General features: G+C 39.5%; 1 protein-coding gene and 1 non-coding gene across 3 annotated transcripts in view; both read left to right on the top strand.

Moving 5' to 3' along the window:
* The window catches only part of LOC145268696 (FAD-dependent oxidoreductase domain-containing protein 2-like), a 456912-nt gene that overhangs the window by 41128 nt on the left and 393051 nt on the right, over nt 1–22733 (top strand). The window lies entirely within an intron of this gene.
* On the top strand, nt 20331–20528 carry LOC145268905 (U2 spliceosomal RNA). The gene has a single exon (XR_013864935.1). It is a non-coding gene; the product is annotated as a U2 spliceosomal RNA (small nuclear RNA).

The raw sequence follows: 22733 nt of genomic DNA, 5'->3' as shown, positions 1-22733 counted from the left end.
GTGATAAGTGTTTCAGTGTGAACAGGTATGGTATAATAAATTATGGCGTTTATCTATTTTATTTTTACTTCCATCATATTTTGCTTTGGTTTTATACCCCCAAATTCGAAGTTATCTCTTTACAACCCTTCCTTTTCATAACCATCATACTTCCATAAGTCAGAGTCCATTTTCTGTAGGCTGTTTTTGAACCCAGTCAACGACGGGTACTTTTGCTAGTACACACACACACACACACACACACACACACACACATGACATAATTGCGAAAAACACAAATATGAATTTATCATAGAAGGTAATGCTATAAGAGATATAATCTCTCTCTCTCCCCCCTCTCTCTCTCTCTTTCTCTATTATATATATATATATATATATATATATATATATATATACACACTGGCGCCCCAAAATCTGGGGACTGTTTAGTTTTTTTTTTCAATTTCTCAAGAATATTTTTGGGGGAGGTATAACAACTAAACTTACACACATTTAACATATCTCTTGTGTTGATACACTGTATTAATTCATTGTAAAGGATAAAAAAAAGTTATGAACATTTCAAATTTTGTTTCTTTTTTTATTAAAGTGGCTAAAACCGTGGGATAATAAATTTAAAAATAATATTGAAACATCAAAATACCAAAATTGGTGGACACGCATTTAATATCTACCGAAGAAGCCTTTATTTTCTATAACTGCAGCGCACCTCTAGCAGTGTCAGAAATTTCGTGAAAACTATTGAATAATTCCACCCGCCATCTTTCGAAGCTTATAACTCCTCGAAAAATGTCATTCAAGCCCTAATCTTTTTTTCAAGTTAAGGTTTCATTAAAAAAAAAACAACACAAAAACAAAAAACGTGGGTTTTTTTTAAAAAAAGATTTTAAACTTCGGACTTTACAGGTAAATTTCTAAAAAACACTACTTTTTTTGTTTTAAATTTGAATATATTATTTATTGATCTTTTATCTTCAATTTGTGATATATAAAACTTTGGTACATAAATTAATTATTTACTTTTTAATAGACATTTGAAAATGGGGGGGGGGCGTGAATTAAAAAAAAAAAGTTTGTCTAAAATATTATATTCAGTTTATTGGAAAGAGGATAACATTTCACATTGACCCTGAAAATATCGTAAAAATAAAATCAATAGAAAAATTTTGATAGATTTTTAAAGTTGAAAAATTGAAAAATACTGAACTCGTAACATTCAATTTATTTCGTAAAATTTTTAAAAAATATTTCTATTACTTTTTATACAACTTTAATAGTTTATTTTGGAAGTATAATCCATAAAGAAAATAAACAACCCACCGTTAAAAGAGAAATTACGAGTTTTTTATATTTTATTTGCAGTTTCGTGTTAGGGGTGTCAAAAATTCCTACAAAAATTCTGATACACCTAGCGTACCTCCCACTGCAAAATTGAATCAGATGGCGACATTCATCACGTGAAATTTTCGGTTTTAGCCACAAATCTTCAATATTCATAAGATTTTCTTGCACTCACTCGGTTCCCCAAAGTAGACCATGGGTTTTCAATGAGGTTTATGACATCTAGCGTTTCAGCCATGTTTCCTATCAAAAGTAGCTATTGAGAAACAGGTAAAAAAGAATTAATATTAAACGACCTGAATAAATGCATCGAATTTTGGCATGAATAGAAAAAAAAAATATGTCGGCAAGTTGAAATGAACAGTTGGCATTCCAACTTGCCAATAAATTTCTGTACGCGTTATTTATCCAAAGGTTTTGTTCGTTATAAACAATCGTTGGTGTATGATAACTATTTCCTGTTAATCCCAATGTTATGTGACTAGTTGTTTAAGAGTTTATCGGTTAAATATTTTCACACCCACACACCCACCCCCACCCCCACCCCCACACCCCCACACACACGCACACACATATATATATGTACATACATACATACATACATATATATATATATATATATATATATATATATACACACACACACGACGGTTCCAGGTTCGATCCTCGACTTGGGAGAGGTGCTAGTCTAGCGGCACTGATGAGTTGTGATACAACGAAACAGGACTGTTAGAATCGAAACAAAAACATTTAGCTATCTAGCGTAATTCCCGACAATTTGAGCTATCGACAGATGGATGAAAGACTTAAAATTAAACCACTTGAAGCTACGAATGAATTTGCACATGCGGAAAAGTAATAGAATTATATCGGCAAGTTGAAATGAACATTTTGCATTTCAACTAGTTGACTCATTACAAACCACCCTTGGTGTATGGCTACTATTTCCTGTTAATTTCAGTGTTATATGACCAGTAGTTTAAGAATCGATCAGTTAAATATTTGTACAGACAGACAAACAGATAGACAGACAGACTGACTAACATATATACATCTACAACGTGGAACGATAAAATTGTCGCCCCTAGAAGAGACGACCTGATTGCATGTCTGTTTTTTCTTTTTTTTTTTTGTTATTGCAAAACATCTACTAGTTGGCCAGTTGTGTACAAATCTTAACAGCGATAGGAGTCTACTATCATGGCTGGAAGTGACACAATATTCAATGAGCGGAATCGGTGATGAACTACTGTACAACATACAACATATGCTCTCTACCGATGCAAGTTATGACAACAGGACCATTGCCAACACCCTCAAAATGCATCGCTGGATTGCCACAAATAACAGGGACATACCCAGGGTGATAAAAACAAAATATCCTGCCACGGTTTTAGTTTTTGGTGTGGTTTCAACTGAGTGCCACGTCATGCCACCTCACATCTTCCGAGTCGACTTTTTTATATAAGAGTCGCTACTTATCAAAGCCAAGAAGCTACTCGAGGATAACGGTTACAGACCGTACAGTACTCAATGGGACAATATCATAGGAATCGTTAGTAGTGGGTAATTTTGTAAATTGGATTACTTAGGGGAACGGCTCATCAAGAACTTGTTTACGTTGGACTTGAAGACGCCCATATTGTAGTCAGCTGGAATTTGTACAAACGGAAGACAGTTCCACAGGTGTGCAGTTCTAAGAAAGAAGATTTATTCATGGAATCTACGTTTAGGTTTAGGCACAAATAAAGAGTGGGGGAAATTATTGATAGTGTTTTCAACTAGACGAGTAAATTTTGGCGAGGGGGACTATAGATTGGAGCTCAGACGAGCACTTGCTATGAAAATAATGATACAGCAGATTGGACGTACCTGTCTCTTATATAGGTAGAGAATTGCATCTACTGGATCGATAGAAGGATCTCACCATTTTACCAGCGACCTTGGCAACAGATTTGATGTATGTGTTCCATTTCAGATCAGGAGTAAGGTCAAGCCCAGGAGCTTTTCAAAACATAGAGCTTCCCCAAGACGAGAGGCATTCATTTCAATTGATGCCAGATGGGGAACAGAGCGTTGATGATATAAAGATAAAAGCTTGGTTTTAGATGCATTAAAAGTAACCAGCCACTCCTTTCCCCATTGTACCACGTGCTCAAGATCAGAGGAGAGAGAATCACAGAAAACTTGGTCGTTTACGGTCTTTGATGTGCTGCCATAGATGGTAGTGTTATCAGCATAAATGTCTACGAATAATCTAAGGATATGATTTGGAAAATCATTAATATAGATCAGGAAGAGAGTTTGACCCAGGATGGACCTCTGAGGAACGCCAGCATTAATACTATGAGCTTCTGATTCCTGCCCATCAACCACTACTCTTATGAAGCTAGCAGAGAGAAATGATTTAATAATTGAAAAGACATTTCCAGCTATACCATAGCTGGAGATCTTGTGAAGTAGACCTTTATGCCATACCCTAGCAAAGGCCTTTGATATGTCAAGAGCAATTGCCCTAGAAAAGAAGCCTCCGTCGAGTGATTCGTTAATCGTGTGACACATAGCCATAAGCCCATTTACTGTAGATCTAGCAGAACGGAAACATATTGCATGTCACTAAGAAGGTTATTTTTGCTGAGGTGGTTGACTACTTCTCTATTTAACACAGATTCCAATAACTTGCTTATGACGCACAGGAGACTTATTGGTCTGTACCCAGAGGGAGATGAGCGATCACCTGAATTCTTAAATACAGAGCATACTGATGAGATTTTCCAGGGTGTTGGGATCCAATTCTCTTTAAGACAATGCTTAAACAGCTATCTAAGTATGTGGCGATTCCCTGTTACAACCAGGTGACAGATGGCTAACCCTTTGTATGACAGCAGAACTTGACTCCTGCGTACAAGTCCCGAGAGACCCACGATTGGCTTTAGAAGGTTGTTACTACTTTGATTTCTTCATTTGCTCGATTATTTCGTTTGGTTATACGTTGAGAACATCACAAACATGACCTCCCACAACGCCAAAGCAAGCCTGATCGCCACCATCCGCCGAGTATTCATCGAGCTCCCGCCGGCGCTTGTGGAAAAGTCATGTTCCCAGTTTAAAACCCGTATCGAGTCCGTGATTGAGGCTGAAGGCGGCTACATGGAATATATGTCAGCTCTACTACATAATCACGTTATCTGAATTGATTTTTTTCAATAAAAGTTTTAAAATAAAGCTGTAGTATTGTTTTCTTTAGGGCGACACTTTTATCGTTCCACGCTGTACTGTTTTATTTATATAGACTAGCAGGACATGTGGAAATGCCACGGCGGACTCATTCATGTGTAATATATTGATGTTTCTGTGGATATTCAGCATAAATGGAGACGCTCTGATATTATTGTAGCTCTTTTGTTACAACTGCAAAAGTGTTTATCTAAAATACGCTTAAATATGATATTTTAATTTATGCGGATTTCATATATATTATTATAGTCAATTTTCTCTTGATTCTCATATATTTCTAAAGTTGCGATTTCCAAAATAAAAAAAATATATCTGTATGACTTGGGTGCATCAGCTTGAATCGAAACCGAAACCAAAACTTATATATATATATATATATATATATATATATATATATATATATATATATATATATATATATATATATATATATATATATATATATCTCAAAATGTGAGAGAGAATATATACTTATGTTCACAGCCGGACAACGGCGCAGCTCACAAGAGCCAACAAACCCGAAGTCCAAGATACACCCTCATTTGGGGTCATCAGTTAGACACATCCAAACTCTGGATTTAAAACCTGAGCCTCTTGCATGCTGGGCGAGCACGCTACCAACTGAGCAAACATGCTACACACACAAGAAATTATAACTAACACAGATCAAGCGAACCTTGGAGAAAATCCGACAATGGAATGAACCTATTTCATACGGAACAAGGGATGTGGCCGTCAAACCAGCTATAACACAAGCCGACGTCTCACAACTGGCGTGTTTGCTCAGTTGATAGAGTGCTTGCCAAGCATGCAAGAGGCTCGGGTTTCAAATCCCTAGCTCGGATGTGTCTAACTGATGAGCCCAAATGAGGGCGAAACTTGAGTCTTGGATTTCTAGTTTGTTGGCTCTTGTAAGCTGCGACGTTGTCTGGCTGTGGAAATAATTATATATTCTCTCTCACATTCCGACATTTCTATTGCTGATTGCTTGCTGGGTTAGCGTGTCTTGACGGCATCATCTTTACGAGTATAAAATTTTTATTTGTGAGACGTCGACTTGGGTTATAGCTGGTTTGACGGCCACATCCCTTGTTCGGTATTAAGTAGGTTCATTCCACTGTCGGATTTTCGCTGCGGTTCGCTTAATCTGTGTCGGTTAATAGGCTTTCTCGGGTGTGTGGCATGTTTGTTCAGTTGGTAGAGTGCTCGCCTAGCATGCAAGAGGCTCGGGTTTCAAATCCTGAGTTCGGATGTGTCAAACTGATGAGTTCAAATGAGGGCGAAACTAGAGTCTTGGACTTCTATTGGCTCTCATGATTCTTGTAAGCTGCGACATTGTCTGGCTGTGGATATATATATATATATATATATATAATTGAAACCGAAACCAAAACTTATAAAAAGTTCTTGGTAAAATTATTTATAAAAAAAATATAGATGACTTAAGTGATAATCGTAACCGAAACCAAAACTTTTGGAAAATTCTTGGTAAAATTATTTATTACAAGAAATGGAAGGTCGTAACAATAAAAAGGCAGTCACTCGGAAGATAAAATAACACGCTATCATATTAATATGTAGATTTGTCAGAAACAATAGCACCATTCTTTTTTCTTTGCATTTCCAAGTGACAGAAAGGCACTTTGGCCAGCTGTTGCAGCATGTCTTGTCGGATTAATTACGACTAAATAATAACTGTGAATATGTAATGTCGAATTCTCGAATCGTCGACAATATACGAATATAGATTCTGCTGTCATCGATTTCTTAAAGGTATACACCTTTCAGAAATCGATGACAGATGAACGTGACCGGAATCGCAAGAGAATTCTGTGGACACTTCATCTTGTGCGTAGATTCTGTTGTTGTTGTTGTTGTTGTTTGTGTTGTTGTTGTTGTTTGTGTTGTTGTTGCTGTTTGTTTTGTTGTTGGTTTTGTTGTTGTTGTTGGTGTTGTTATTGTTGTTGGCCTTGTTGGTGGTGTTGTTGTTGGTGTTGTTGTTGGTGTTGTTGGTGGTGGTGGTATTGTTCGTGTTGTTGTTGGTATTGTTGTTGTTGTTTGTGGTGTTGTTGTTGATGTTGTTGTTGTTGTTGGCCTTGTTGTTGGTGTTGTTGTTTGTTTTGTTGGTGGTGTTTGTGTTGTTGTTGTTGGTGGTGGTGGTGGTGTTGTTTGTTTTGTTGTTGGTTTTGTTCGTGGTGTTTGTGTTGTTGTTGATGTTGTTGTTGTTGGTGGTGTTGTTATTGTTGTTGGCCTTGTTGGTGGTGTTGGTGTTGTTGTTGTTGTTGGTGGTGGTGGTGGTGGTATTGTTCGTGTTGTTGTTGTTGGTGGTGGTGTTGTTGTTGATGTTGTTGTTGTTGTTTGGTGGTGTTGTTGGTGTTGGTGTTGGCATTGTTGCTGCTGTTGTTGTTGTTGTTGGTGGTGGTGGTGGTTTGTATGTGTTGTTGTTGTTGTTGAGCAATAAGACAAACAACCTGTAGCGCAAAAAAAAAAATACACTATATACCATAAAATCAAATACGGCCTTACCAATGATGTCGGAAAAAAGACACAAACACACACAAACACACACACACACACAGAAGACGTATACACACTCACACCTTTACATGCACACACACATACCGAAGACTTATACATACTCACACACACACACACAGAGAAGATGTATACATACTCACACCTTTACATGCACACACACATACCAAAGACTTATACATACTCACACACACACACACACACACAGAAGACGTATACATGCTCACACCTTTACATGCACACACATGCACACATACCGAAGACTTACACACACACACACGCACACACACACACATACGCCAAGGCCACTCACATATGGATAAAAAGACAAAATGGACAACAAATTAAACCCCGGAATAAATCATAAAAAACAATAGCTTTACTGGTTCCGTTGAGATATATAGAAGATACTGCCAAGACAGCTGCAAAGAAGGTGACGGTTTTGCTTACGGTATATTCACGTTAACAAACCAATTTTCTTCAGGTCACGCAATATAAGCAGTGCTGAGCCTTGTCAGTACCAGATGGGTGACCATTTGGTAATACCAGGCGCTGTATGTAGGAAGACATCAATCGAAACCCTCTTGCAAAAACTACAAAAAAACTAACGTCGTCATCTCCCTTGATATGGGATATACATGCGACTGTGGACTGCTTGTGAACTTGATATTCCCCTGAAACTTCTTCCTTCGGAGTAAGCCACTTTAACCCACAATAGATTTTGTGAATATTTGTAAATCAACTACTGTGTGTAATGGGTTATTTTTGTTTATACTTTTTATTCGCCGTTCTGTTTTTCTGCATTGCCATCATTCTTTATAAATACCTATCATGTATATCTGTAATGTGAAACTAAAATACATAAAATCAAATGCTGTCGGAACATGATGTCTTGAAAGGAGAAAACAAATTAGACACCGGAATAAATAATAAAACACGATAGCTTTACTGGTTCCGTTCAGATCAACGAATGTCTTCAGAAAAAATAAAGATTTTAAATTCATCGAAACAACTAGAGATGCACTGATTGATTGACAGGTAATAGGTAATCAGCCCATGACGAGCCTAGCGATGGCGTCTCGTGAGAGGTTAAATGTGGCACCGTGCTCGAACCACCGTGTTCGGCAGGAAGTATTGCCAAGGTACACACAGATGCAACACAGACAGAAATGATAAAAAACAACTACCAGTCTGCAAAGATCAGCAACTCTCATCAACAGGTACTACTAGTCTGCTAACCAGGACTCACAACCGTAGTGGAGAATGGTGCGCACGAGTGCTTGGTAGACTCTGACCTTTGTGACTAGCTTGGTTTCCCGTCTGAACCAAACTCTGGAATAAAGACGGCAGAAGATGAGGCGGTCGCTAGCGATACTACTATTAATATCTGCATCCCCTTGTCCAGTCGCAATGATAACTGAACTTAGGTACTTGAAACAATTCATCTTTTCGAGAACTTCTCAATTTAAGACGATTGGTAGGGAGAAATCCTACTTTTGTTTTTTTAGCTAGGCATTGCCACTTATCAAAGCTACGAGACCACTCGAAGATAAGGATTAAGAGTGTACAGTAGTCAATTGAACACTATAGTAATCGGTAATAATGGAAATTCGGCCATTTTATTAACTTAAGTCGAACGGCTCATCAAGAACGTGTTTACGTTGGACTTTCAGACAAGCAGATGTTATTCAGCTGGAAAGCAGGAAAACGGAAGAGAGTTCCACAGGCGTTCACTTCTAAGAAAGAAGCTTTATTCATGGAACCTACGTTTAGGTTTAGGCATAGATAAAGAGTGGAGGGAATTATTGATAGTGTTTTCAGCTAGACGAGTGATTCTTGTAAAAGTTTTGCGTGGAGGGACCATAGATTGAAGCTCAGTAGATCACTTGCCATGAAAATAACGATAAAACAGAGACAAACTCGCAACATCTATTCTGTGAGAAAGAGGTTGCAGGGAAGAGAAAAGGACATCTCCTACGACGCTACGAGGTCTATTTTGAACTATCAAGGCAGCATAAGTCCTTTCTAGCAGCCCCTGCCCAAATTTGGGGTTTCTAGCGTTCACCTTTATGCCAAGTTGGGAAGCAAAGCGTTGGTGTTCGTCAATTACTGACTGGATGTCTGGAAAGTTTGGCCAGAATCGCGATGTCGTCGGCAAAGTCTAAGTCCTTAAGGACAAACACTTGACCAACAGTGACTTCCGGAAATTGCTTAAGAGTGTGTGACATAATCCAGTTCACAGCAAAATTGAACAGCGTAGGCGAGAAAGCACAGCCTTGTCGAACTCCAGAGTGAATTTAAAAGGATTCTGACTCCTGACCATAAATAAGAACTTTATTTCGAGTCATCTAATATATAAAAGGCTATATGTTTGTCTGTCTGTCTCCATATTTTCAAACTTTATCTCATTCCGAAACTAAAAGTCGCACAGCGGCGTTAGGGGCCTCAAATGAGTGGATGTTTTTATGAACCGTTCTTTTATGGGTCTTTAGCTGATTAAAATAGTTTTTAAGGGGTCAAAAATGGATCAAAATGGAAAAAAATCGTTTTACATTTTGTACATTCATCTTAGTTTGTTTTTAATTTTTAATCAGTTCATATGCGTATCGCGCTAGTAAAGTGGTAACGTCACCAGCTTTGAATACTTCGGTTTCGATTTTAGCTGATTGCATCCAAATATTTTTTTTTCACTTTTGAAATCACGACTCTATAATAATACATACGAAATCTGGACAAATTAAAATATCATATTTAAGCGTATTTTACGACGGGACAACCCCGCCACCACCACGCTAGTTCTTTCAGAAGGTTAAGAAGTTTCGATGGCACCCCGTCTCCATGCAAGCTATCCATAGCGATCGACAATCGAACGAATTAAAAGCTGCGGCAAAATCAATGAAGCAGATAATGTTTTTTTTTTGCTTATAGCATCAAACGATGTTCGAGTGTTCGGCGCAATCAACGACCAAGCCGAAAACCGGATCAGTTTGGCCTTGTTCAGTCTAAGACTCAATCTTTATATTTTACGAGTTTTAGCGATTAAAAAGTTTTAATCATTTTTGATACAAACAAAATCTCTGTAACCAAATTTAATGGTCGCCATTGTATTTTGGCGAAATATAAAACAATATGGTTACTCCAGGTTTTTTTCCTAGCTTTGTAATATAATTTGATTTTCTTAATTAAAACAAAAAAAAGCACTTCTCGGTCAATTTACGTGATTTTTGGAATATGACATCTTCGTTCTGTGGCGATCACATAGATCATAAAGATCATTCTGTATTTTTTTGTTTTTTTAATCAATTGTAATTCTAAATTAGCAGAGGATACTTTATTAATCGGAACATATAATTTAGTGCAACTGAATTATCTTTATATGACCAGTGTTGGAAAGCGGTGGGTGGGTGGATGGGTGGAGGTAAAGGTGTTGCACCAGCAGATTATCTCTCTCAAGGGCTCTGTAGACAGTTCTTAAATCACGCCAGACAAACTCGTATCTTTCTGAAAACATAAAATTATGAAGGGCTGTCCACTTATCATGTAAGAAAACATACTAGATAAGTGAAAAATGATATTAGGATAAGGTTAGAATCGAACCCTGTATGCAAGTTTTAAAGATAATGGAAAATGAAATGTTAGAAATTAAGTCCATTGTTAATTCTATTAGAAATAGTTTAATATTGTTTATGTCGGAAAAAGAATCGATTGTCAATTCTTTTAGAAATCTGCATATTAAATATGTCAGTTAAAAGAATGGACAATGCAAATTAAAAATATATTGTTTAAAAATAGGTTAGAATTAGAATTGAGGATTCTTTTGTTTGCCAAAAGTGTGCTTGGACAAACATATGTAAAGCCACGTGAAAATTAGTCACGTTTGAAAACACACTTCTGACGTCATAAACAAAGGAGATTTCTTAATATAGGAATCTAAGGGTTCGAAGACAGAGGTCATTTGGTCAGTTGTCAGTCAGGAGTTGATGGGCTAGAGTTGATGAGTTAGAGTCAGTTGGAGAGGAGAGCCCCTTAGAAGCGAAGGGAGGAAAAATAGACCATGTAAATTAAAGTTTGCATTCCTGTCGTCAACAATCGGTCGATTGAATAAAGAACCAAATATGTTTGTAACTGTTTGTCTCGTCATTCCGTACAACAAAAAGGTTAATGCGTTTTACCATTTTCTTGTGACGAACATTGTAACCCCTTCCAAGATTATGTGTCCTCCTCACCATCATCGTAAGTGAATTATCTCCTCCTCTCTATATGTGTATAAGAACTGTTGCATCATATCACACAGTCTGTATTAATAATATGAAGTCCCCAAGAAGCATCCCAGTCTGGTATAAATGTCTACCTCATCATCACTATCGTTATGTCTGAAATGGAGGGGGGTAAATGCTGAACTTAGTCATTTTTTTATGTCTCGTTCATTGTGCACTTACGGGGGACCATGCATGCTTCACTAGTTTACTACATAAATATTTATGATAAACCGCCACGCTATGCGTTATATGATGCTTCGGCCACTTCATTTGAATACTATATAAGTAAACTTACTGTATAGAAAACTACTGACACCTGAAAGTATCCTGTATCTCTATAAGGCCACCATTCGCCCATGTATGGAGTATTGTTGTCACATTTGGGCTGGTGCATCTGCTGCTAGTCTCTCGCTCCTAGACAAGGTTCAAAAGAGAGTCGCCAATCTGATAGGCCCTGAACTGGCATCTAAGCTTCAGCCTCTGTCCCATCGACGAAACGTTGCATCCCTCTGCCTGTTCTACAAGTATTTTAGTGGTGAATGCTCTGACGAACTGCAGACACTTGTGCCCCCACGACGTAGACACCCTCGACAAACCCGATAGGCAGCTAAAGCCCACCCCCACACAGTAGAGATCACTAGATGTAAAAGATCTTTCTACTCCAGTAGTTTCTTCCCCATAACCGCTAGACTCTGGAATTCCATTCCAGGTCCCTGCTTCCCTAACTGTACTGACGTGCAGAAGTTCAAGTGTAACGTGAACCGACATCTTGCTGCCCAAATCCCAACATAGTGCCCCAGTAGTTGCTGCCCCTGATAGTAGCCCCCTACACCAAAGTGGTAATGTGCCTTGTTTGGGGTGAAAATGTAATAATAATAAAAAATTTCGCTGATTTCATATATTATAGAATTTCCCATTTTAATTGAGTCCCGTTATATATGTCTCTAATTTTGGTAATTTTTCAATTTTTATACGTACAAAACTCACACGGTGTTTCCATTATTTTGCCCAACGTCTGTGCATACAAACTGGCAACAAGCTTCCTTAAATGGTTCTTTTTACTTGGAAGCCTATGCATTTTTCCAGTCCTATATTTTTTTTGTGTATCGCATTCAGTCTTTTATACGTCTAAGCTTCAATCTATGATCCCCCTCCCGCCCGGACTTTCACGAAAAACACTCGCCTATCTGAAACCATTATCAATAATTTCCCCCATTCTGTATCTGTGCCTAAACCTAAACGTAGACTCCATGAACAAAGCTTTGTTTCTTAGAACTGTATGCCTGTGGAACTCCGTTCCGTTTTCCTGCTTTCCAGCTTACTACAATATGCTATCCAATTTACCAAATTTCCACTACTAACGATTTCTATGATATTGTCCCATTGACTACTGTACACTCTTTAACGTTTATCCTCGAGTGGCCTCTTGGCCTTGATAAGAGTTGACACGTTTATAAAAAAATAAACAATCAAAAACCAAACTTGGGAAGAACTTCTTAGAGCATTCTTTCTTGCCTTGACAGAATACAAACCCGACTGTTTAATCTAGCTGACGATGTCCTTTTAACCTCTTTCTCATAGAAGAGATGTTACCAGTCTCTCTCTACTCTATCCTTATTTTCATGGAAGATGCTCGACTGAGCTTCACTCCATCGTTCCCCCTTTTAACCCTTCGCGACAAACACTCAACTAGCTACAACAGCTGTCAACAATTTCTTTACTCTCTACGTGTGCCTAAATCTAAGCGAAAATTCCATGAGCAGAGTTTTTTGTCCTAGAGCTTCTCATCTGCGGAGCACAATACCACGGAGCTGCTTCCAGACTGACCATAACAATTTTCAAATCCAACATGAACAGGTTCTTGAAGAGCCGTCTTCTAAAATAGATTGTAAAATTTTCAATTTCGTTAACTCTTGTTCTTAAGTGGCTTTCAGGCCTTGATGAATGGCGGCTATATTATCCTATATATAATAATTTGATTGCAGAAATTCCCTTCACACCAGGTTTGCTTCACAGAGGCCACATACAAATTTATTATATCTAGACTATTAGCCAGTATATTATGCAACTTTCGAACGTCATCTTACACACATTTATCCGCTATATTAAAATCTTACATTTCATCCTAGGAGAAACATCATCACGATCGCAAAGTTCTACAATGGAACTAGCTGTTATTTTTCCCTCTAAATAAAAAGTATTACTCCCACTCCCAGCCGACACCGGGGGGTACTTTGCATTATAGTCATATTAGGGGTTTCACCCTAATTTTCTGGCTCATATACTTATACACATACCATAATCTTCCTTTTTCCGATCCCCCCAAATGATTTCTCCCTCCTCACATTTCACAAAATCTTATTAGCTGACAACTAATTATTCGTTCATTCTGGAATGAACGATTTCTCATTCAAAAAAGAACGCTCCAGAGATTAACACAAACATGGCTTCCCTGATTAGATTAGACAGTCATTTCAGATAAAATGCCCAGATTACAAACATATTAAGACATCGAAACATGTTCATAAGCAACGGCTGCTTTCATTTACACATGGAATATATCGTACATGTTAGCTTATTGCGTATACAGCTACGCTAACGTGATACATATTTTGTGTTTAACTACAGCTTACATAATGTTTTTCTGACAAAGGATAATAACCATTATTTCTTCTTCCTTTTCTAAAAGCTAGATTAAACGTCATCATACACTTATTAAAAAAATAAAAAAAACTCATTAGGCGATTATTGCAGTACACGTCCAGCATTTGTGTGATTTGGAAGCCTTTACACTGTCTAAAACGTTTAATTTCTTCTTCATTAGTACAACTGACTAAACTGATTACGCAACTAACTAAAATTCTTTCCTTATACGCTAAATACCAAAAATACCTAACACCATTGCTACATTACTATAATCCAGACACGGATTTTGTTTGTTTTGAAGGCTTTAACCAGTGGTTTATTTGATAATTGAAAATTAAACAAAATTAGATTATTAAAAATAAATTGTTGCTTTCCTTTTAATGTAGATATTGTTCTCGAAAACAAATATTCCAGAATGACGTTTCACAATGAATACATATGCTTCGTTTTATCATACATAAATTTCATAAACATTGACCAATAAAAATAAGCTGTTGCTCCACTTTTACAGTAGATATACTTCTGTTTACATTACGCGATTTATCATGTCCACCGAACGAGTCCCTTGCAGTGATTACATGATTCCAGTTTGTTTAAAGCATTCATTTCGAGGCCGGAACGTCAAACGTTCGTTGTAGAGCAATCGGTTAAAGTGTTTCCGTTCTTTGCACCACCTTCTACAACTAACATTGAACGTTCGATCCCGACCACTGCGACTATCCCCCCCCCTATAACGGGTTAGCACTGCTATTTAAATTGTTTTTAGGGCGTGGATTATTTTGTTCTATATTTTTGAGACACACAAACAGGCCAAAAACCAAGATAAATTGTTTTTTTCCTTAATTCATCATAATTTTCTTTACATGAAAATAGCTCACTAAATATATTAAATTGTTTGGACCTAATATTCCCCAATTTAATTTCCTTTAAACATTATACAAAAAATCTGTTTCTGTTGTTTAACACTTAACAATTAAAGTGGTTTACAATCTCTAAAGTGTTCTATTTACATTATTTATAATAGAAATAAAATCCTGTATATATTATCTATTCTCTGAATGTTCATTTATTTATTTATTTATATGTATCGGCTGGGAGTGGGAGTAATACTTTTTATTTAGAGGGAAAAATATATATATATATATATATATATATATTACACAATGATCACCACTTATCAAGGCCCGGAAGACGCTCAGGGATAAGGGTTATTGCAAGTACATTACGTTAATGTGGAGATTTGGTGAAGTGTTTACTTAAGAGGGCGGTTCATTAGGAATTTGTTTACGTTGGACTTGAAGACATCCAAGTTGTAGTCCAGTGGGAAGCAGGCAGACGGAACAGAGTTCCACAGGCGTGCAGTTCTAAGAAAGAAGCTTTGTTTATGGAATCTACGTTTTGATTTAGGCATAGATAAAGAGTAGACACTTTATTAAATCTCCACACTAACGTACTGTACTTACAATAACACTTATCCCTGAGTGGCTTCCGGGCCTTGATATTCATTTTAGATGATCGACTTTTCGGCATTCGAAAGAGAAAAGATCAAAGACTCTATTGAAAAACCTTATCAACCTATGATAGCTCTTACAAAATAACATCCTATCTGAGAACCTATCTTTCAAACTTCTCAGCCTAGCATTCACAGCCATGAATTGGAATAAATACATTGAAAACATTGCTAAGACTGCTGCAGAGAAGGTGGGCTCCCTCTACCGTGCTAGAAAATTACATGCACTAAATAGCATCCTACATCTTTACAAAGCCACTATTCACACATGCATGGAGCAATTTTGACACTTCTTAGCTGGCAAAGCTATTACTAGTCTTGAAATTTTAGACAGGATCTAAAAGGAGTGTAAAATCTTGTAGGTCCTGCACTGTCAGCCGAACGTCAACCTCTGTCCCATCGCCGCAATGTTGCATAGTTGTGTCTGTTTTACAAGTATTTTAATGGAATGTTCTCTGATAAACTTGTATCCTCTCGACATACACAATCTCGACTAACATAACAAACAGCAAAACCCAACCTCCTTACTGTTGAAGTGCCGGAAAACCTACTTTCATAGTTTCTTTCGATTTTTTCAGATTTTATGGTGTTATATATATATATATATATATATATATATATATATATATATATATATATGATTGCAACGTCTTGTCAAACGAGTGCTACTCCCTCAGACACTTAAAGTCCATGAGCCCCAAAATGACTTTTTGTTCTAGTCCTACTGGTGACTTCACATGCTCAAGCAGGCATGATACTGAAGACAGTCATTGAAATCAATTATTACATGCTTCCAGCATTTCAAGCCTCCACGTGTCACAGGATCATTTTTATAGACAAATGCCTAAGGGAGTATCTACACACAGATGATGTTACAGAGTCTTAGCTTTGTATGACAGCTAAGTCTCTTTCTCGGTTCAGAATGTTGAGATCCAGCAACAAGCAAGAGCAAGATAGCCAGCAACAAGTTACACTGCAGACCAGCTTAATGCGGGTACTGGTCTCCCGCTTTATGGTTTTTTAAATCACATATTTGCTTCTCCTAGAAAGGTTGTTTTCACCATGGCTTACGGGAGCCCTCTCCACCCCAACACAGACATACATACACACAAACACATAGGTGCTAGTTGGCTATTAACCCCGAAAAAGGGTTCATTCGCCCTTTGGAAGGTCTTGTTTTTAATCCTTCAGGGAGACTAGCCACCCTTCTCACCAAACAAGTAACCCGACCATGAGGCAGGTAGTACTGGGTTACATGGTACCAGTAGCATATAACATGACTGACTATAAGGTGGAAAGATAAAATTGTCATCCTAGAAAAGACGACATGATTCTATTTGTATTTGGTTTTCTTTTTTATGACAACAGGACCATTGCCAGCACCTTCAGAATGCAAATCTGAACGATTCCACGCTTCGGCCATGGTTATGGTCTTTGGTGTGGTTTCAAGTGAGAGCCACATCATGCCACCTCACATCTTCGAAGTCGGTTGTAAAGTCAACACCAAAGTGTGCCCGGATATACTGAAGAGTGTGGTGATCCCCTGCTTTAGTCAGTTGGTCATTGGCAGACCCTGGGTGTAGCAAGAGGACTCAGCGCCGGCCCACAAGTCCCAAAAGATCCAGGCTTGGCTTCAGAAGGAGCCTACGGCTTTATACCCTTCTAACACTGGCCCCTCTTCTCCCCCGACCTAAACCTGCTGGACTACTTCGACTAGTCATACGTCGAGAACATCACCAACATGACCTCCCACAACACCAAAGGCAGGCTGATCACCGCCATCCCCCAACTATTCGCCGAGCTTCTGCTGGCACTTGTGGAAAAGGCATTCTCCCAGTTCCGGATCTGTGATTGAGGCTAGAGGCGGCTACATTGAATAGATGTCAGCTCTACTACATAATCAAGTTACCTGAATTGATTTTTTCAATATAAGTTTTAAAATAAAGCTGTAGTGGGGAGGGGGTGAGCGACAACTTTATCGTTCCATCTTGTAAATTGTGTGATATTGATATTACATTTGGAATATACAAACTGATTTACGTTCAAAGTAAATGATAAATATACATACATACATACATACATACATAATACATGCATACATACATACATACATACATACATATATATACATGATGGCAGCAAATTCGCTTTCGAACATTGCCATCACTCGATATAGCACAAAAAAGGTATATAGAAATACATACATACATACATACATACATACGTATAAAAACATATGCATATATATAAACTCATACAAAGCATACATAGGCCACACCACAACAACACTCTCTCGACGACTAACCTATCATTTAACTGACAATAGTGCCATAAGACATCACCTAACATCCCACGACAAAAACCTACAGTCGTCCGACATTAGAAATATCTTAACTAACAATACTAAAATTTTTTGCATACGACAACTAAAATTACAAGAAGCCATACTTATAAAAACAACTACAGCCCCTTTTCAACCGGATCTGATTTAATGCCGGGACAAATATACTAACAGTATTTAATAACAAGAAACTAAATAAGTAAAGTTTAAATTAGAAAATCGAAATTAAAAATAAAAATAATTCGCCCCTAACCTTTACTCCTCCACCTTATATAAAAACAAACTATAAATACGCCAAGCCTCAAAGAAAAAGAAAAAGAAAACAACAACAACAACAACAACAACAACAACAACCGCTCCTGATGAAAATCGGATGCACCGATAGAAAGCGCTTGAGAAGAATATGGCTGAACAACAACTTTTGGACACCATTTTATACAACACGCCAGCTGAAATAAAAAAGACCGCTCGGCGAATGGAAAAGATAGAAAAATCGGAAAAAAGAATAACTCTGTCCTATTCAATCAGATGTACTTGAATAATGATTTACTGCCAATATATATATATATATATATATATATATATATATATATATATATAGTAATTTATAAAATATATATGGCGATTAAGCTACACTGAATATTCTGCGTTTCATCCAACTATAGGATTCGTCAGGCTTATGCGCATAATGAAATGGATGAAACGCAGAATATTCAGTGTAGCTTAATCGCCATATATATATTATAAATTACTAACTAGCTCTACCTACGTATTGAGCACTTTTGAAGTAAATACTTAAAGTTTACGCATAAATCTATACTTTCGTATATTAAATTTATGTGAATAAATGAAGTAGTTATATATATATATATAGTCATCCACATACAGTACTGTTTCGCTGTTTCACAGCTCATCAGTGCGGCTAGACAGGCAACTACCTCAAGCCAGGATTGAAACCCGACCGTTTGTACGGCAGTCAAGGCTCCTAACCATTACGCTATTGGCGGCTGCTTGAACGAGTAGTGAGTTTAACGATGTTTTGATATCTATCTATCTATCTATCTATCTATCTATCTATATATATATATATATATATATATATATATATATATATATATGTGTGTGTGTGTGTGTATTGAGACTGGCACTTGTGGGAAAGGCATTCTCCCAGTTCCGGATCTGTGATTGAGGCTAGAGGCAGCTACATTGAATAGATGTCAGCTCTACTACATAATCAAGTTACCTGAATTGATTTTTTCAATATAAGTTTTAAAATAAAGCTGTAGTGTTGTTTTCTTTTTTTTGGGGGGGGGGGGAGCGGCAACATTATCGTTCCACCTTGTAAATTGTGTAATATTGATATTACATTTGGAATATACAAACTAATTTACGTATAAAGTAATGATTAACATACATACATACATTTGATATGATGGCGAGTATTACCATTACTTAATATATCTATGGCTCAAATGACGCAAACATGAGCGCAACTAGCAGCACGTGCCAGACGGTCACTTCTATGAATTTTCTATAATCCTTCATATTCACTGATGACCGGGTCCAAGCTGTGGTGCCCCGAACACCTACCAGGCCAGACTCTGGAATTTCCAGATCCCTTATTGACTTTGACGTCCATATTTGCATCAATCCTCATTGAGTGTCTGTTTGCTGTTTCAGGCCACAGCCAGCCTTTTTTGTTATCGAGATACACACTGATGGTAAAATGTGTATCTAATTTATATCAAGCAACGCTTGTGCTTGATACTTTTTATAGTAAGGAAAGACTTTGTGCCGAGACAATCCCATTCTCTAAACAACTGCCACATTGAACCAAAAAGAAGAACACGTCAACATCATTGGAAGCAGCAGTCGCCGCAGGTTTTATGTGTCCTGTGACGTATAACTGGACTTCCATTGCCTTGTGGGCCAAACTTCTTTTAACCAAAGGCTAAGGGTGAGGCATCCCTAACAGAAACCTCCCGAGGGGCTTAGGCCCTGTCAGCTGCGGCATACATGACTCACCGGTGTGTGGAGTATGCTCTGGTGCCCAGCAACCTAAGTCCAGTCATGGATCAAATAGCATGGTGGGTGGAGAGGCGTCCCGTAAGTCGTGGTGAAGGCAAACTCTCTAGGAGAAGGAAAACTCTGACATACATACATACATGCATACATACATACATACATATATACATATGTATGTATATATATATATTGAGACTTTCAACAAATTTTTTAACAAACAACAAAACTTGAACCCCAATATTCCGTTATTACATGGCCTCCCCAAGCTCACAAATCGGATATCCCTATGCGCCCCATAATATCTCGCATCAGTAGTGCAACACACAAAATTGCACGGGCCACATGCAACATCCTTACTCCATTAATGGCAACATCAGCACCACCCACATAAAGAGCTCCATAGATTTACTCAACAACATAAAAAAAAACAACATTTATATACATCTTGGCCTTTTGGCCAAGATCAAAGTGTAGTATCTGTTCTCTCAGTTACTAAACTTTCCGCCACCGGGCTTTCGGGCTAGGTTAAGGTGTTTTCATACTAACTTTCGTTAGCAAGGACCGACCCCCTCCTTTGGGGAGTCAGGACCTAAAGGACCGACTCCACATTTGTGGGAGCTTGGACCCGGAAACCGATCCCCTTTTTTTGGGAGACTGGAATCTCGGGACCAGCACCACTAGCTGGTAGTTGAGACCTGCTTTTGTTGTTTTTGTTTTGCATGCGTTTTTTCTTCGTTCCGGTCTCTTCCCTCTAGAGACAGGGGATGGTCTAATTTCTCCACACTTAATTGCCTGAGCAGCACTCTGACCTGCCAGGCCCAAACTTTGTCTATCTTCGCTGCTCTCCCAGTGGATCGAGCAGACAGGGTTCTCTTTCTCGCTTCCGTTGGGGTAAGTTAGTGGGTAGGGTGACGTGGGGTAGGGCGGGTGCTTCGTTTCTGCTCCCCTCTGTGGGCAGGGATGCCTATCCCCTCTCTCTATTAATTGCGACGCGGCACTCTGACCCGCTAGCACCCACTGCGTCTTTCTTCTCTGCTCTCCCCCCTCGCGGGGGGATCTGAGCTGCTAACCCGACATCCCCGTGAGGGGAAGTCAAAAACTCTAATTTCTTCAAAGTCCGCTCCTCCCCCTCCTCCCCCTCCATTCCCCTGGGTTTTCTTTTCCCCCACTACACTTTGGTCCGCGCCAGCGGCCAGTGCAACCGCCACGATGCCAGGCAGGAGGGGTACGTCACCCCAAATGCGCAGCATCTCAACTGCGAACGACTCCCTATGTGAGGGAGCTGATGCATCTCCCGGCGAGACGGCGCCAGGAAACAAGGTAGGGCCCCGGCGCGCGGCGACCTTGGAAGAAAGCGGGAGGGTAGGGCCGCAGCCCGTGGCGACCCCCCAAAAAGCACCTGCAACCGCTCCCCACGAGGGCAACCCAGCGGAAAAAGCTGCCGTTAAGTCACTAGCTGGGGAAAGTGCAGAACCCAGCCAATCAGCTGCACCCCAGGATGGCAGAACCAAGGGAGGAAGACCGGGGAACCCATCCCCCGCTCCCCCAAAGGGCGACTCCCCAACAGAAAAGGAGGAAATCAGCACCGCGGACCAAACCGAGGCGCTGGATGAAGACGTAATAGCCTCCATCTGCTCACTATTCGGCGGGGAAGACAGTGATTGGCCCCCCAACACTCCCCAAGAGGACCAAATACGGAAAAGGGGTGACTCTCCGGCCAGTGGTAACAAAAGCAAGCTGGAAGGAGAGACACCCTTGACAGTACCCACCAAGGCTCCAGCTGGGAACACGGCACCAGAAGGGGAGACACCTCCATCCCCCAAGGGGACAGCCACCCAGCAAAGGAAGAAAATAAGAAAGGGGAGCGGCCCGGAGAGCAAACCAAGCCAGGACGAAACAACGCCAAAGACACAATGGCCTACTTTGCCTGGTAACGGCCCCGTTCCGAAACCAAAAATGCCCATAACAATGGAGAGCCCCACAACACCAGCTACGCCCCCCAACCCGAGTCCAGCTGACACCCACCAGGATGGAGGACCGGCATGGGGCCCCAAAGAGCAGCAAGGGAAGTTGACGCCCGAAGACTACAGAGCACTCTTCGACTCCACTTACAAGGAGTATACCCAGGGGAACAACATCCAACCCCTCCCGGGTCAAGTGGAAGTTCTGGAGAAAAGAGTGCTCTCGCTAATAACTTCAGACACCAAGACAAGGGGTCTGACGGGCGTCAACAAGGACACCATGATGAACGTGTTGCTGGAGCAGAACATTCCCGCCAACTACATCTGTAGAAGGAGTTACGCACAGTGGGATGTTCTGCTCCCCACCTCCGAAGACGCAGTCAGGCTGTCCAGGACCTGCCATCAGAGCAGGAACATAAAGCTCCAACCCATCTATATGAACAAGAGGAGAGCAAATGTTTCTGCTCTAAACGTCCCCTGCTATATGGAGGCCAAACAACTGGGGGCTATCCTAAGCCAGTATGGAGACGTAGAGGAAGTCACCCCGGTCCGCGGATTAAGAAACATCATGACCGGGGACTACAAAGTACAGATGGTCCTGGACAAGGCTGGATTCTACGCCATCCCAGCCACACTCAAGTTCGGAGAGTGGACACTCTCCCTTATAGTGGAAGGAAGGAGGCCTCATTGCTGGCTGTGCACACAACAAGGGCATATGGCGAAGGACTGTCCAAAGAGGAACGGAGGGAAGAAGCCCACAAAAGCGGCGGGAACAAGCGTGACAACAAATCAAGCCACTGCTCCCGCGCCGGCCGCAAATCCTCCAGAGGCACCGACAGGCTGGGTGACGGTCGTAAAGAAAGGCAAGATCAACAAAC

Source organism: Euprymna scolopes, chromosome 44 (assembly GCF_053919585.1).
Source record: "Euprymna scolopes isolate OS-2025 chromosome 44, ASM5391958v1, whole genome shotgun sequence".
NCBI lineage: Eukaryota > Metazoa > Mollusca > Cephalopoda > Sepiida > Sepiolidae > Euprymna > Euprymna scolopes.
This window is presented reverse-complemented; position numbering and strand designations above follow the sequence as displayed.